The 8200-nt window shown below is 38.0% G+C and overlaps 1 non-coding gene across 1 annotated transcript; it reads right to left on the reverse strand.

The window, feature by feature from the left end:
• Positions 1 to 2249: 2249 nt before the first annotated feature.
• Positions 2250 to 2353, reverse strand: LOC111558437. Its single transcript, XR_002739346.1, has one exon. It is a non-coding gene; the product is annotated as a U6 spliceosomal RNA (small nuclear RNA).
• Between the last annotated feature and the right edge of the window lie 5847 nt (positions 2354 to 8200).

The following is an 8200-nucleotide window of genomic DNA, read 5'->3' on the forward strand; positions in this document are numbered from 1 at the left end:
TCCATCTTCTAACAGTTGAACATGTTTGTCATGTCACAGATGCAGAGCTAAATCACAGTGCAAATGTACAAAGTCTCATTAGCATAAAAGACATCTCTATCATTAGCAAATCAGTTATGGAAACAGAAACAAAGAGTAAGAACTCTGGTTCTCTGATTATGATTTCCCCTCATAAGAAACATTCTGTTCAAAATGTCCTGTATTTTTAAGATGGGAAACATGGTTTACTCTGAATTATCTACAAGGTCATATTGAGAAATGTTTGTACAGAGTGTATCTGCATTTGTTTTATCAATGGAATTATCAGTGACATTGGTCTTAAATTGGAGGTCCTGGAATATGGAATCTGAAGTAAAAAAAAATGATGAAACACTTGTGAGCAGAGCTCTGTATGAGAAAGCAAAAGTCTGGTTTGCCATAAAGCTTATATGAGCTACAAAGCTTGTCTCCAGTCACCTGGAGCCTCTTTTTACTTTTCCTTGTTCCCGGTGCCTTGTCTGATCTGGCTTCCTCACCACTCCAATTAGTCTCTTTTTTAGCATGTAGTGGTCAAACACCCCTATTAGGAAATTTTCTGATTCACAGAGTTTCACTGAAGTGTATTTGAGGGATTAGGTTTTATTAATTACCATTTCTATTTGCATCTAGAAATGTAAGCTTTAATATAAAGAAATGAAATACGAATGGTGACATTTCAGCATCATTTGGGAAAAGGGTTTGGGAGCTGATAGAGGCAGGGGCAGAGTGGAAGGAGGACACTAAGTGAGCAGTGGCTCCTGATGCACAGAGATGGCTACTAACACACGCGCACACAGCCCCTCTTCCCTATCCCACCTTCTTCCTGCTGATCTCACCTAACCGCATGGTGCTGCGGAAAGAGCCTTGGATTAAGAGTGGGGAGACCTGACATATAGTTTTAACTCTGCCTCACTTTATTTGTATGATCCAGATCAGATTACTTCCTACTTCATTCTCAGAGCACCTGTGCATTCTTTTAACTTGTTTAAACAAAAACAAAAATAAAAAAGCCTATAGAAAATGAGGTAGAGGATGCAGTAATAAGAGAAGGGTCCTTCCAAAATAGCAAATATCAGAGTTGAATAGAACACTGTGCTCATACCCATTACCTGAATTACAATGTTGGCTTCTGAGACTAACCTTGCAAAATTTCCTACTGCCCGACACTATCAAGAGTTCCAGTTGTAAATCCAAATGTCATCATTGAAAATGAGTTATGATTTCCTGCTCAAACTCCCACAGAAGCTCTGGGCTGATAAGCAATCCCCTGAAAGGGACTATTCCTCTTCCCAAGGGATTTAGAGCCTAACAAAGATGAATAAGATAAGTAAATATTTACTGCTGTTTTAGAAACCAGAAAGCAAACAGCCTAGTGAGTGGGCAGACTTGGCATGAGCATGGTGATAGTAATGTGACTATGAAGGTTTTTGAAATATATGACTTATAGGATTTTGTTTGCTTCTTTTACTCTAAGAATCCTAATTTTTTACTCAGGCGTTTGTTATCTATTTATGATTATGCAATTTCTTTACTAAATAATGGCAACCTTTGCTACTCTATTAGAAGTTTATAAGGAAAAAAGTGTAGAAAAACACAAAAACATACACACACATCTGACCTAAGCACACACTCGTAAATAACGAAAGCTCTGAAGTGCATCATAAAAAGGCCTTATGATCAGAAAAGGAAAGAATGAATAGGGTTGGAACAGAAGCTAAGAGAATTATTGGCTGCAGTGCTAGAAAGGACTGAGCAAAGAGAGGGATGCATCTGACCAGGCTTTGTTAAGGAGGTAGACGTTAGTTTGGGATATTATTTAATTCCTAACATTTTTAAAAATTATTAAATTTTTTTGATGTTTATTTATATTTTGAGAGAGAGAGAGAGAGACAGAGACAGAGTGAAAGTTGGGGGAGGGCAGAGAGAGAGAGGGAGACACAGAATCTGAAGCAGGTTCCAGGCTCTGAGCTGTCAGCACAGAGCCTGATGTGGGGATTGAACTCACAAACTGTGAGATCATGACCTGAGCCAGAGCTGAATGCTTCACTGACTGAGCCACCCAGGCACCCCTATTCTTACATTTTTTAAATGTTTATTTCTTCTTGAGAGAGAGAGAGAGAGAGAGAGAGAGAGAGAGAGAAAGAGAGAGAGAAGTGGGGGAGGGACAGAGTGAGGGGGACAGAGGATCTGAAGCAGACTCTACGCTGACAGCAGAGAGCCTAATGGGGGACAAAAATCTGGAAGCTTCACAAATCTGCATGTCACCCTTGTGCAGCAGCCAGGCTAATCTTCGTATCATTTCAGTTTTTAGTATATGTGCTGCCGAGGCAAGCGCCTTCCATTTTTATAGGAAAGTCCAGGAAACTTCTTATATGTAAATGATTATAGTTAATTTTATATTTGGTTTTGATAAGATACTTACTAATTGTAACAAACAGGTTTTTTCTTTTTATGAGATGTAGGAGGCTAAAAGTCTTTCCCCTCATTAACTTCTCAGGTTATCTAAAATTCCAAGCTCCAGACATAGGTACCCATGTCTCTGTTTGATATCTCCACCGATGTCTTAAAGATGCTTCAGACTCAATATGACCCACATTAAAACCATAACCTTTGTCTCATACCTGGTCCTCTCCTGGTGTCAACTCTTTCAGTGAATAGCATGTACACATCATTGTCACCCTTGACATCTTATCCGATTATAAGGAAAGAGGCCCATCACTAGGTCCATTGATAACACTTTTAAAATATCTTTAAATCTATACACATCTCTCTCTCTCTCTTTCTCCTCATTGTCACCACTCCTAATTCAAATACCAAGGTCTCTTACACTAATCTCTTGATCTAATTTTCCTGTACAACCCTTGCTCCCTGCCCCTAATTCTCACACACAGGAGATGATGTGAGCCAAGTAAAATATAAGTCTCATCATGTTCTCTTTCTTCTTAAGAGTCTTTAAAGCTTACACAGTGCTCTTAAGATAAAGAAGAGAATCCTTAACATGTCTTATGAAGCTCTGACTGATATAACCTCAGATCACCTCAGCCCCAGCCCCCTTGCCTGCTTTCTTCCTCACTCTTTATTCAAGCTTCCTGGCTTCTTTCCAATTCTGAATATACCTTGATCCTCACCATAGGGCCTTTCCACTCACTGTTGCCTCTGCCCGGAACACCTCTCACACACCCTCTCACTTAGTAACTTTTCCTTGTCTTCCAAATTATCCAAATACCTCTTCCTCAGGAAATCCTACTCTGACTTGACAAATTGGATCAGAACGGTACATCTTTCATGGCACTTATCACTATTTGTAATTTGTAAACTTAGATGATCACTGTCTACCTCCCACACAATGAGCTTCATGAGGGACCATGTCTGTTTTCACTGGTCCTTTTCTTGAGCACTCAGCCCAGTGATTAGCAAGTACTGAGTTTTCAATGTATTGAGGAATGAATGAATGTATGAATGACTGGATGGCTGGATGGATGGATGACTGAAAGATCACTATCTTCAGATGTCAAATAACTAAAGTCATTAAGCCAATTTGTTGTAGAGTTTTATCATTTTCCAGGAAAAGAGATCCCGAGAGAATGGCATTTGATGCAATGGTATAGAGAATAGGAAGGGAATAACACAGAGCATATTTATAGTTACCTTTGCTATTCAGAATCTGTTCCCCTTTCCTAAGAGAGCATCCTCTTTTTAGGGGACTGTATTTTTCCTCCATGGTGTGGTTTTGTGGGAGTGTATATTTTTCAATAAATAACAAAAAATCAAATAACCCAATTTAAAAGTGGACAAAGGATTTGAATACGCATTTCTCCAGAGAAGATATACAAATAGACAATAAGTTCATGTAAAGATGCTCAAAATCAGTAGTCCTTAGAGAAATGCAAATCAAAATGACAGTGACATGCCACTTTGCACACAATAGGATGACTCTAATCAAAATGACAGACAATAACAAGGGTTGACAAGGATGTGGAGAAACCCATACTTCTCATACACTGCAGGTGGAAATGTAAAATGATGCAGTGCTTTGGAGAACAGTTTGGCAGTGCCTGAAGTCTTTAGCTGTAGTTAACATATTACTTAGCAATTTCACTTCCTAGGTATCCATCCAAGAGAATTAAAAACATATGTGAACATATGTTCACAAGAAGACTGATACACAGATACTCGTAGCAGTATTATTCATTACAACCAAAGCGGAAACAACCCACATGACCATCAACTGATAAATGGATAAACAAGATGTAGTCTATCAATGTAATGGAATATTATTTGGCAATAAACAGGAATGCAGTGCTGATACATACTACAAACATGGGTCAGTCCATAGTAAAAGTACTATGTTAAGGGAATGAAGCCAACCACAAAAGACCACGCATTGTTTGGTTCCATTTATATGAAATGTCTAGAAGAGGCAAAACCACAGAGACCAAAATTAGAATAGTGGTTCTAACGGCTGGGGTGAGGAGAAAAATGGAGAGTGATTACTAATGGATATGGGGTTTCTTAAGGGGTGTTCAAAATGTTCTAAAATAGATTCTAATAATGGTTGCACACCTCTGGGAATGTATTAAAAACTACCAATGTGTATAATTTAAAGGAGTGAATTTTATGGTTGTGAATTATATCTCAATTTACTGTTAAAAAATAAATATGATGTATCAATAAGTCTAAATCTTGTAATAGGTACAAAATGTAAGGGTGGCACAGACTGAGGACAGGAGTGGAACAAAGAAGACTTCATTGGCGAGATGATGGTAAATCCGTGAATTACTTGTCTTTCACCCAACCTTACCTGTCAGCACACTGGGAGTCAGTTCCATCAGGCTTTGACTGCCCAAATACATAAACTTTAAAGAATAACAGTTGCATGTAGTTTTGAATGGAAAATATGTTCCAGAATGGTCAAGCATATAAATCCAAGAGATTAAGCTTCAGGCAAATCCAATCTACACAGGCAGATCGCTAATAGAGGTCATGATTGCAGTTTGGCTACACCTGAGTTTATTCAATGACGCATTTTTCTTTTCTCTTCAGACTCATAAGCACAAGAGCTGCCAGGAGACAAGAACCCCCTCAAACATATTCTCGCAGGATGTTGAATGAGTAGGTATTAGAACCCACTTCACTTATCTGGTTGCTTACTGTGTAACCAAAACAATTCAGGTCTCCAAATGTTTGCTCACATACCAAAAACCTAAACAATATTAAGCAGCACACTAAAGACAGGAAGTGCCTTTTGGAAATTGTTGTCAGAACTTTGTTACCACATTCAAACTTCCCCATTAAGAAAAAAAAAATGTCTCTCTTAACAATGCATGTACTCAGAAATGATAAAAAGAAATTTACAAATTCTTTATTTTCTCTTATGGACTATATCTGTGTTAAATAGAAAAATGGTTTAGACTGTACATCCCAGAGTTCCTATATATCATTAGCCTAGGGCATAGTTTTTACTACTGGTTACTTATTAGTACTACTTCGTCAATCTCATACAATGAGTAAATAATAACTTGCAAACACAATAGGATACAAAGTAGAATTTTTACTGTAACCTAGGAAACTAAAAGCTTGTCAATCATTTCTCCTTGTGTACCACTGAATCATAGAGAAAAGGACAGGAATGGATTGTGACAAAACCCTGCACCACAAATTATGCATAAGTTTTATGACCTTAAGATTTCTGGCAGAAAAAAATGTCACGTCAAAGACCACCATGACCAGAAAAGAATAGTAGCCTGCAGACCCGGAAGAAATGTATCTTAGCAGACTGTGTGGGCAATCCCTGGATAATATTAGGAAATCATAGTTTGTAATGTAATAGAAGTGTACTGAGTCAGATTCAAGGTTAACCTATAATGGTAGACTATTAGAATCAGAAAGCAACATGCACTGAGGAGGAGAACCCCACATTTCCACTGACTAAGGGAGACCATATCTCCACTGGAGGTCGGCCTCCAGCCCAGATACGGGTATCAGTCATTTTCTGCTCTACACAGATCTGCTGAATGAGGAAAGAGGAAAACAAGATGCTGAAGGTTTGGGGTAGAGAGGAGCAGGAAGAGGCCCTTATGGCAGACCACCTGCTTGGTAGAGTATCCACAGAAAATTAAATATCTTGTATGGTGAACTTTAATTTCCCTTTAGGATTTGCTTTGTGCCATTTAAAAGAATTTTGTTGAGGTCTATTTCACTGCAGTGAAGTAGACACACCTTAAGGGTCCAGTATCATCAGTTTTGACAAATGGATAAAGTCACATAACCTATACCCTATTAAAATACAGAACATTTATGGCCCCAGAAGATTCCCTTATGCTTCTTTCTAGTTAGTCTCTTCCCACTCAGAAATAGCTTTGTTCTGATTTCCATCATAAAATAGTTTTCTTTGTTTTATGACTTCATATAAATATTTATTTCTTTACATCAGGCTCCTTTCACTCTGTATGACGCTGTTGTTTGCATCTCTAATTTATTCCATTTCATAGCTGAATGTTATTCCATCGTATATTTGTTTATTCTTTCTTCCATTAATGGAAACCTAGGCTGTTTCCAGGTTCAGTTTATGATAAATGAAGCTGCCTGTGAATGTTCTTATAAAAGTCATTTTTGATATATATATTTCTCTTGAATAAAAACCTAAAATGGACTTGCTGGGTCATAGGGTAGAAATACATTTAAGTCTTTCAAATATTACGAGTTTTCCAAAATAGAGGTAGTATTTTACACACCGACCAACAATGTATGAAGTTCTTTTTGCTTTACACCTTTATTAACATTTCATGATGTTTTCATTTCACCCTTTCTAATGGCTATGTAATGATTTTGCATGGTGGTTTTAGTTTGCTTTTTTTCCTAATGGTTAAGAACATTGAGCACAGTCTCATGTGCCTATTGGCCATTCATATACCTCTTCTGTGAAGTATATGTTCAAGTCTTTCCTCTATTTTTATATTGGGCTGGTTATCTCTTCATTAAAATGTAGGGATTCTTGGGGCGCCTGGGTGGCGCAGTCGGTTGAGCCTCCGACTTCAGCCAGGTCACGATCTCGGGGTCCGTGAGTTCGAGCCCCGCGTCAGGCTCTGGGCTGATGGCTCGGAGACTGGAGCCTGTTTCCGGTTCTGTGTCTCCCTCTCTCTCTGCCCCTCCCCCGTTCATGCTCTGTCTCTCTCTGTCCCAAAAATAAATAAACATTGAAAAAAAAATTAAAATGTAGGGATTCTTTATATATTCTGAATACCACTCTATTTTTCAAATTTATGTGTTGCAAGTGTTTTTCTCTGCCTATAGCTATGTATTCATTTTCTTAGTAATGTCTCCTGATGAGCAGTTTTAAATATTAGCACTCAATTTATCATTTTTTAAGTTGACTTTTATTTCTGTGTCATTTATAAGAAATAATTTGCCCAAATCAATCAGTGTGATACATCACATTAATAAAATAAAGGATAAAGGGCACCTGGGTGGCTTAGTCGGTTGAGCAACTGACTTTGGCTCAGGTCATGATCTCATGGCTCATGAGTTCGAGCCCCGCGTCGCTCTCTGTGTTGACAGCTCAGCCTGCTTTGGATTCTGTGTCTCCCTCTCTCTCTGCCCCTAACCCACTCACATTCTGTCTCTGTGTCTCTCAAAAATAAATAAACGTTAAAAAATTTTTAAAAATAAATAAATAAAAGAAAGGATAAGAACCATATGATCCTGTCAATAGATGCAGAAAAAGCATTTGACAAACTACATCCTTTCTTAATAAAAAACCCTCAAGAAAGTCAGGATAGAAGGAACATACTTAAACATCATAAAAGCCATATATGAAAAGCTCACAGCTAATATCACTCTCAATGGGGAGAAACTGAGAGCTTTCCCCCTGAGATCAGGAACACGACAGGAATGTCCACTCTCACCACTGATGTTTAACATAGTGTTGGAGTCCTAACATCAGCAATCAGACAACAGAATGAAATAAAAGGCATCAAAATTGGCAAAGAAGTCAAACTCTCACTTTTCGCAGATGACATGATACTTTACGTGGAAAACACGAAAGACTCTACCAAAAGACTCCAAGAACTGATACATGAATTCAGCAAAGTCGTAGGGTACAAAATCAATGTACAGAAATCAGTTGCATTTTTATATGCCAATAATGAAACAACAGAAAGAGAAATAAAGACACTTATCCTAT

The sequence above is a fragment of the Felis catus genome, chromosome F1 (genome assembly GCF_018350175.1).
Source record: "Felis catus isolate Fca126 chromosome F1, F.catus_Fca126_mat1.0, whole genome shotgun sequence".
In the NCBI taxonomy this organism is placed as follows: domain Eukaryota; kingdom Metazoa; phylum Chordata; class Mammalia; order Carnivora; family Felidae; genus Felis; species Felis catus.